We start from the raw sequence: 10,143 nt of genomic DNA, 5'->3' as shown, positions 1-10,143 counted from the left end.
CGCAACTGTCCTCTCCAGCCCCTTCTGCCTTTGCTCTCCCTTGGATCTTCCGCTCGGACTGGCCCCCTGTCTGCCCAGCTCACCCCGACTCACCTGGGATGTTCCCCAGTCCTTTGACCCCACATGCCATTAGTACCGAAGGTGGAGAGCACTCACTTTCTCCCTAGATACCTACCAAATCCCACCACACATTCTAGGACCAGTTCTAGGAAACCTGCCTCCACTGGGAGTGATTTCTGGGCGTTTCTCCAGGGTGGCACCTTGTATTAATCACCTCTGCATCTGCAGTGCTTGGCATGGTGTGAAGAAGCCTCTCAAGAAGCCCTGGCTGGATCACCACTCGCACACGAATGATCTCTGTCCTTCCTGTGGCACTCTGCCTTAGGTGTGCTTGTTTGCATGTGTGTGTATCATCTTAACCACCTCATGAGCTCACGGAAGGCACAGCCGTGCGTCTCACTCCTCTATGACCTCACAGGCAGCCAGGCCTCTTGTGCATGTAGGTGTTCTGTGATAGATGTGTTCTGATGATAAGGAAGAGAGACATTGAAAGTAGTTTTCTTTCTGCTCCCTGATTTGGACCCTGGGCTCCAGCCAAGCCTGTTTCTTCACTGTCCCTGTCACACGCTCCCTGCTCCCCTGGGTGATTACATTTGCTCATTCTGTTCTCTAGTCCCTACTTTTGTCCCCAGTCCTGGCTATTGTCCCCAAGGTCAGATTGAACCCCACTCATCCATAATCTGCTCCTCCAGGTGTCTTGGAACCGGAAGACTGCAAAGATGCTCAGTTCACCAACTGGAGTACCCAAGCAATACCATAGTTCTTCATTTTCTGTAAAATGGCTCAATGCTGACTTCACATCCTCATCATACTGGGTTGTCCAGAAATTCAACCCAGGTCTTTCTTTGGTCACTCTCTGGTCCCCCACTGGTTTGGCTAAAGGCTCCCAGCCCCTCTTGCCATGGGTCCATACTGGTCACAGTGGAGGATGCCCCTGCCTGGCAGGTGTGGTCTCTGTGGATCTACCGCTATGCATCTTGCTGGTCACCTTTGGTTTATGGGCTTCTGTGGTGAGCCCAGTGCCCAAGGTCCAGCCTCCCTGCTATGCCATAAAAGCCATTCCTTATGAAAGCCAGTGTGAGGTGCTTCCGGGGAGCAGGTTGCAAGTTTCTATTGATTTGGGGACCCACAGGCCACTCCCCAATTACTGATTTTAGTCTAGGGACATCCCCTTCCTCAAACCCCATTCTCCTTAACCTTGGAAAGTTCAGGCATCCCGTTGCAGAATTCTCCCAGGCAAGGAAACTGAAGCCACCACCTGTGAGAGCTGGGGAAGGCAAAGGCGAAGACAAAAGAGGGGCATTGGCACTAACTATTATTTCAAAAATTCCTGTGCCTGGCCCCTCTCTTCTGAGTTCCATTTGTATTAATAAACACTCTTTGAGTGCTCTTTACTTTTTAAATGCAATACTCTTGTCCCTCTAATGAAAGTGTAAACCCTGTGGCGTCCATTCCCTGGTGTATGAGACCTATTTTCTCATATTTCCCCCTTAGCAACTCGTGCAGAGCTAAGCGCACAGTAAGGGAGTGTCAGGGCTTGTGGCTGATTCTTGTTTCCAGAGCTCATCAGAGAATGACTCCGGCTCTGCTCTAGCATCTCAGAAAGCGAGGCTTTTGCCTCGGCAGCCCTCACTGCTTCCTGTCCTCAGGAAGACATCAGCTCTACTCACAGCAGCTGCCTCTCCTCCACAAGCCCTTCCTGCCTGTGGTCCTCTCCCACCAGCCCCACAATATTCGCCTTGTCCTGGAGTGGGGGAAGACAGCCCACAGCAAAGGGACACGCTTTCTTCTGCATCCTGGCTGGGTTACAGAACTAAGTGATGCCAGTCCCAGCCCTTTGTGTGGTAGGAAGGCTGCCGGTCCTTTGGAGAAGTTTTGAAATTCACTTTTTCTCCTCTCCTGGTGAGACTTAGATATTGATAAGAAGTCTCAGCAATAAGGAGAGAGAACCCAGCGAAGGAGAGTTCTGTAGTCACAGCTAATCTCAGGCTAGTTCTAGGAATTCTTTCTTCCTTCATCCCTTGAGCCTGATCTCCCTCCATTCCCTCCCGCCTTTCTTTCAAACTTACCTTGCCTCTCTAATCCCAGCTCCCCAACTCAAGTCATCAATGTTAACAGAGTAGTGCCCATCCTACCACAACTTTCTTCATGTATGTGCACACAATCATACAAACTCATCTATAGGTTAACTCATGGTTGTGTTTTTTTTTCTTTTTTAAAATAGCATCATTCTATATAGACTGTGTATCCTGCCATTCTTGCGTAACAATATCATATGAAAAACCCTTCACGTTAACTGGCATAAATAGTATGCATTTTTAAATAGCTAAATACTATTCCTTGAAATGGCTATACCATCATTTATTAAACAGGTTTCTATTGATGGACCATCAGATTGGTTTCTGTTTAGTGCAGTATGTGTTGGTGTTTTTGTTGTTGTTGTTTTCTTGTTTTGTTTTGTTTGAGATGGAGTTTTGCTCTTGTTGCCCAGGCTGGAGTGTAATGGAGTGATCTCTGCTCACTGCAACCTCTGCCTCCTGGATTCAAGCAATTCTCCTACCTCAGCCTCCCAAGTAGCTGGGATTATGGCACCCACAACCACGCCCAGCTAATTTTTGCATTTTTAGTAGAGACGGGGTTTCACCATGTTGGCCAGACTAGTCTCCAACTCCTGACCTCAGGCAATCCACCAGCCTCGGCCTCCCAAAGTGTTGGGATTACAGGCGTGAGCCACCATGCCCAGGCAGTTGGTGCTTTTTAATGCTATGGAATAGATTCCCATACATGATTTCTGATTAAAGGGAATGCATGAAGGTACCATTTAGGTAAAGTAAAATTAACCCATGTTCATGTAGATTTCTGCAAGTCTGCACAGATACATACAGAATATAACCAACACCATAATCAAGATACAGAACAGGTCCATAACCCCAGAAAGTGACTTTTTTTTTTTGTAGTCAACTTCTTCCCCATCTCCCACCCTTGCAACCACTGATCTATTTCTACAGTTTTGTCTTTTCTAGATTGTCATATAAATGGAATCACAGAGTAGACTTTTGAGTCTGGCTTCTTTCACTTAGCGTGATAAGATCCATCTACAACAAGACTCATTCATTCATAACAAAATCCATCCGTATCATTCATTTATAACAAGATTCACATTGTTGCAAATATCAGTGATTTGTTTCCTTTTATTGCTGACTAGTATTTTACTCTATGGATGTACTAATGGATTATTTATCCATTCCTCAGTTGAGAGACATTTGCGTTGTTTCCATTTTTGACAATTAAAATAAAACTGCTATAAACTTTCATATAAAGGTTATTTATGTGGATGTAAGGTTTCATTTCTCCTGGTTAAATTTCTAGAAGTAGGATCACTGGGTTGTATGCTAAGTATATATTTAATTTTATAAAGAACTTCCACCTGTTTTCTATGGCTGTACCACTTTGAATTCCCAACAGCAGTACATGTTGTTCTGTGTCCTTGATAGCATGTGGTGGTGTTATTTTGATTTTGGCCATCCTAGTGTTTACTGGTATCTCATTGTGGATTTAATTTGCATTTCCCTAACAGCAAGTGTCATCAAACATCTTTTCCTGTGCTTAATTGCCATCTATGTTTCTTCTCTTTCTCAAAGATTGTGTTCAAATCTTTTACCTTTTTTCTTTATTCAACTGCTTGTTTTCTTATTTGAGAGTTCTTTATGTAACCTGGATACAAGTTATTTATGTGTTCGCAAATATTATTTTCCAGTGTGTAGCCTGTTTTTTCATTCTCTTAAGCGTGCTTTTAAAAAGAAGTTTTTAGTAAAGTCTAACAACAATTTTTGTCTTCTCCGGATCATGGTTTTGGTACAGCACCTGAGAAATCTTTACCTAACATAAAGTCATGGAGTTTTTTGTATGTTTTCTTCTGTGTTTTATAATTTTAGGTTTATAGTTTTTGATTTTATACTTTGGCATATGATTAATTTTTAAAGTGTTTTTTTAATAAGGTAGGCTGCATGGGTTGAGGTTAATTTGTTTGCATATGGACATCCAATTGTTTGGCAACATTGACTAAAAGGATCATCCTCTTTCTCATTGAAATGACTTCACACCTTTGTAAGAAATCAACTGACCATATTTGTTTGGGTCTATTTCTGGACTTTCTAATCTTTTCCATTAATGTATATGTCTATGCTTTCTCTAATACCAGATGGTTTTTAGTGTACTTATTTTTAATTTTAATAAATATATTTGTATAAAGTATTGCTCAATTGTTTTCCAAACAGGCTGATCGATTCTTCTTTTCAATAGCAATATATGAAAGTGTCCTATTCCTACACATTTTTGAGCAAACAGTATCATCACACATTATTTTTTGCCAGTATCCTGGGTTAGAAGTATCTCAGCATTACTTCAATTCTGAATATTTTCTTTTAATTAGTCCTCTATATTACACTGGGATAGAGAGAGGCAGAAAGAAAGCACAGAAGTGAAGTTAAGTTTACAACATTATAAGCCTACTATGACCTGGAGTTTGTGCTAGGTCTTTTTTTTTTTTCTATGTTAGATTTTATTTTTACTTTGAATAATTTTTTGATTTAATTTTTTATTGTGATAAAATATATATAACATAAAATTTACCCTTTTAACCATTTTTAAGTGTACAGTTCAGTGGCATTAAATACATAGTACACTCACATTGTTGTGCAACTATCACTACTATCCATTTCTAGAACTCTTTTTCATGATCCCAAAGAGAAACTCTAGATCTCTTTCATGACCCCAAACAGAAACTCTAGAACTTTTTCGTGATCCCAGACAGAAACTCTCAAACTTTTTCATGAACCTAAAAAGAAACTCTGGAACTTTTTCATGATCCCAAACAGAAGTTATTAAACAATAGCTCCCATTTCCTTCTCACTCCAGTCCCTGGTAACCTGTACTCTACTTTCTGTAGACAGTGTAGGTGTAACAATAGCATCTTTTTTTTTTTTTCTGTATACATTCAAAGAACTTTCTCTAGTAACGAACTATAGACATAATCCCTGAAATTATAGTCTTGACAACAGGATTTTGGCAGGTTGAGAAATGTTCTGTCAACAATGAGCCACAAAATATGGAGTACTGGGAATGTCTGTTTTTGCTTAGAATCTCTCCAAGTCTAGCTTTCCTCTCCTGCAAGGTCCTGCTTAAATCACATTTATAGTGAGAACACAACCATACAGACACAGAGAGCTATATACAAATTATGAACCTTTGTTTTATACCAAAAAATCTGTGACTAGATTGATGCTATATAAATAAAATTTAATTTTATTTTATTTAAAAATTCTTTTTGAGACAGGGTCCCCCTCTGTTGCCCAGGCTGGAGTGCAGTGGTGCGAGCTCACTGCAACCTCCACCTCCTGGGCTCAAGCAATTCTCCCACCTCAGCCTCCCAAGTAGCTGGGACTTCAGAAGTGAGCCACCACAGCCTGGTTTTTTTTTTTTTTTTTTTTTTTTTTTTTTTTTTTTTTTTTTTTTTTTGAGACAGAGTTTCGCTCTTGTTGCCCAGGCTGGAGTGCAATGGCGTGATCTCGGCTCACTGCAGCTTCCGCCTCCCAGGTACAAGCGATTCTCCTGCCTCAGCCTCCCAAGTAGCTGGGATTACGGCAGCCACCACCATGCCTGGCTAATTTTTTAGATTTTTAGTAGAGACAGGGTTTCACCATGTTGGCCAGGCCGGTCTCAAACTCCTGACCTCAATTGATCCGCCTGCCTTCGCCTCCCAAAGTGCTGGGATTACAGGCATGAGCCACTGTGCCCGGCCTCTGCTAAATTTTTTGTATTTTCTGTAGAGACGGGATTTTGCCATGTTGCCCAGGCTGTAAAATCCTGTTTTAGATGGCCTAAGGGAGTTACTTCTTTGGAGAAGTCCTGTAATTAATTAATTTGTTAAATGGAGGATTACTCACCAATGTGTCTGCTTTGAATATTCAACTATTAATACATTTTGATATGGTTTGGATGTTTTTGGATGTGTGTCCCCTTCAAACCTCAGGTTGAAATGTGATTCCCAATGTTGGAGGTGGGGCCTGGTGGGAGGTACTGGATCATGGAGATGGATCCCTCATGAGTGGCTTAGCACCATCCCCTTGGTGATGAGTGAGTTCTCATCAGTTAGTTCATGCCAGATCTGGTTGTTGGAAAGAGTCTAGGACCCCTCCTCTCTCTTGCTCCTGCTCTCACCATGTGATGTGCTGGTCCCACTTTACCTTCTGCCATGAGTAAAAGCTCCCTGAGGCCCCACCAAAAACCAAGCAGATGCTGGCATCATGCTTCCTGTACAGCCATCAGAACCTTAAGTCAATTAAACCTGTTTTCTTTATAAATTACCCAGCCTCAGATATTTCTTTATAGCAATACAAGAATGGCCTAACACATCTGGTTTTTTCTAAGGACCAACTAAACAGAACACTCACTGGCTGACTTTTGTGAAAGTGGATGGGCGGTTGAGACCAGAGTCTAACAGGATCAGACAGTGCTTGGCCCATGGCAGATCCTGGGCCATCTTAGGGGGTCCCCGTGTGCCCCGTGCTCAGACAGTGCTTGGCCATGGCAGATCCTGGGCCATCTTAGGGGTGCCACCATGTGCCCCCATGCTCAGGCTTGGCCATGGCAGATCCTGCAGAGGAGTTTGTGAAGGACTGGATGCTGGCTTTCCTGTCAGCCATTATTCCTTGTGGGTATTACTTCAAGTAATTCTTACAAAAGCCTTGTAAGTTATATATTGTTATTATTTATTTTCTATTGAAGAATTGGAAAGCAGTGCCCAGGGCCTCTAAGAGTTGATCGGAGGGTGTTAAGTGAGATCTATTTACAGGCCTTGTGGCTAATAGGAGTTTGGAAACTTATTTTGGGCTCTACACAGCCTGGCTGTCAAAGGTGTATTTTTCACTGTCCAAAGTCTGAAAGTCAGGCTCTGTTGAGGGACGTGCTTGTGACATCAAGTGGGAACAATGGTGATCATTCTTGGGGACAGAGTGGTGTCAAGAAAGGAGCTCCAACTTGGAAGTCCAAAATCTGAGAAACAAACATGGGACAGCCACTAGCACCTGTTCCACACTCTGCTCCTGATAGCTACCAGGAGCCTTATCTCAGTCCAGGCTTCCCTACCAGGGGGGTTTGTGACATGGACAAGTCCTTTTATCTTTTAGGCAATTGTCTAGCACTTCCTCCCTGCCTCTAGACCAGTGGAAACTGAATTTCTAGGAGTCCACATCTATATTTTTAAAAGTCCGCAGGAGATTCTAGTGCTCACAGGGTTGAGAACCAACGGAAAGGGGAGGAATCTAGAGGCCTCAAGTGCTGAGATGGGAAGGGAACCCCCAAGGAAATCTCAGGGAAGACAGGGGAAGGCTTCAAGGGATATAGGCTGACTGTGTCCAGTTGTAAATATGCCCTGGGTAGGGACTGGGGGTTGGAGATGGGGATACCACACTTTCTAGAAGGAAAGAACATTCCCAGAGACTTGTCATGTACTTCTGTGACCTGGCACACTTCCCAAGCCTACCTTCTTTGCCCTGCTCCCCAGCTGCACCCAGTTCTCACCTGGGCCCCCCATGGGAGGCCTGGGCAGGCCTTACCATCTGCTAGAAGCTTCCCTGCATGTAGGCCCTGCTGGTCTTCCTGGAGGCTGACCTCCCCTGCAGGTGTTGGGATAATTTAGTGTGACACCTTATCCTTGGTATTACCCACATTCTAATTGTCCTATCCACCTGTATCTGTCTCTTGTGTATGTTTTTTTGTCCTTGAGATCTGGGACAGAGTCCTGCAGTGCAAAGAGCATGGGCCTTGGAGGCCCCCACACCTGCACGTGCATTGTCACTTATTAGCAATGTCACTTTCAGCAAATGATTAACCAAAGCCTCCTGTTCTCATCCATAAAATGGGAACAATGCTGTCTTCCTTTGAGGGTTGTTGTGAAGACAACATGAAGCAATGTACATAATGTCCTTGGCACACAGTAGGTGATCGATATATACATGTTGATTAACCAACCATTTGGATAATCATTGCCATAATTATAACCAACATTGGGGAGCATTTTGTCTGTCTTTTCATACAATAAACCTGTGGATTTTTATTAGTCTTGCTTTGCACACATGGAAAACGAGGTTCAAATTAGAAGGACTTGAGGCACACTACACAGGAGATGCAGGACTGGGGGTGCACCCAGGTCTTCTCCCCTCAGATCCTCTGCCTGTGCTACCCTATTGCTCCCTGGGTGGACAAGATAGGTGTAGGGACAACTGTCGCTGCTTTGGCTCTGTGAGAACACCACCTGTGGTTCCCGGCTCCCCACCTGGTCCTTCCAGCAGAACGCAAGTTTGGGAAGCTTGGCTGGTGCGCACAGCTGCAGGGGGCCTGGGGAAGGGCCCTGTCATGTTTGCCGCAGCCTCTGGTCATGTTTCGATGTTTTCTCATGTGTTGTGGATGCGCACCACTCCTGCTCACATCGTTGGGCGCTCTAAGCCCTTTCCTTCTTGGCCCTATCCAGGCCTCACATCTGAGCTGCCAGTGTGGTTTGAATCATCACGTTTTTAGTAATGGTGCTGTTCTCTTAAAGGCAAGGGTGGAGATGAGGAGGGCGAAGGAGGCTGGAAGAGGGAGGAGGAGGAGAGTGATGGTGTTGGGGCCTTTCTGGAAAGGAACTGAGGAGACAGGAACCTCCTGTTCTTCTGCTCCGGCTGGCCCAAGGCCATGTTGATGAGAGGCTGATGAGATCCAACTCTGAGTCAGCAGAACCCGGAAAGGTCCCTGTGGTTCCCTTGCTGACTCACTGCGCCCCTTCCTCGCAGGCTCTGACCGGCAGCACATGGAGTGGCCAAGCTGTGGTGGCCAGGTGGGCTCCTGACTTCCTGGGCCATGGGGAGGAAGCTGAAGAATGGAAGGACACTCAGGATTCACTGAAGGGGCTCCCCAGATTTTGATCATAGCTGCAGAAATGATCTCATGTGAGTTTTTCTTCTTTACATTTTATCCAGAATAGAAAATATTGCTCCACCCTTACAATCCCGCCTCCATTGCTAACCTTTTTCCTCCCTCTGCCCTGGCTGTGCCACCTGGTGCAGCAGCATCTGTTGCAAAGTGGGTGCCTTCGCATTGGGGTAGGAGGCTCTCAGCAACTCAACTCACACAGACCTCATGCCCAGACCAGGGAGGCAGAGGGAAGCTCCCCAGTGCTCCCAGACCCCTTTCTATGCCACTAGCCCCTTTGTTCTCAAGACAGGCTGTGGCCCAAAGAGCTGCCCCTGGAAGCATGCTGGCAGGAAGCTGTGCATCGTGGGAGCACAGAAAGGGGAAAACAGCCTGGCCTGGACTTGCAGGAGGGCTGAGAGGAGCCAGCAGGTGAATGGAGCTAATGATCATGAAATATCCCCGAGGGCACCCCAGCACCAGGCTGTCTCCCTCTTCCTCCAGGAGGGGCAAGTTCTAGGGGAGTCCCTTGAGAGACAGATGGTTCTCTTCCTCTCCTGTCCTCTGCTTTGTCAGTGGGGTCGGCATTCCTGGGGAGGCGGGTGTGGCTGGGGCTCCTCCGGGTCTCCCCCTCCTGCGGCAGCAGAGTGTGATTTAAGGGCAGGGCCAGAGTGAAGCTGGTTTTGCCTGGACCTCCCCTCAGTGGGAACCGAAGGCCCCCAACTTCAGGGGGCTTCTTTGAATAGGAAAGGGGGATGCCAAGGGGGAGAACAGGAGGAAAGAAAAGAGGGCAGTTTGATCTGGTGATGTGATTTGTATCTTGGGGACAGCTGCACGAGATACACAGAAAATGAGACCCTGCCTCGAACCTTTCTGTGTTCAGAAAGGCGAGCAGTGACCCTCACGTAGGCGGGTGACCAGGTAGCTGCCCACACCAGCAGCTATGTTTGAAGTGAGAGGAAAGCTAGTTATTAGTTGGAGTAAATAAATGTTAAATTTTTTGATTGGAGGGAAAAATGGAGGTGTGTGTGTTTTGGGGTGGTCTTGGGGAGGAACCTCAGTGGGCTCAGACAGTGTCACAGAGGACAAATGTCACTACATATGTTGTGGAGTGGGAGTATTAAGCTCATAGAA

This window comes from Rhinopithecus roxellana, chromosome 21 (assembly GCF_007565055.1).
Source record: "Rhinopithecus roxellana isolate Shanxi Qingling chromosome 21, ASM756505v1, whole genome shotgun sequence".
Taxonomy (NCBI): domain Eukaryota; kingdom Metazoa; phylum Chordata; class Mammalia; order Primates; family Cercopithecidae; genus Rhinopithecus; species Rhinopithecus roxellana.
The sequence above is the reverse complement of the archived record's forward strand: the minus strand, read 5'-3'. Positions refer to the sequence as shown.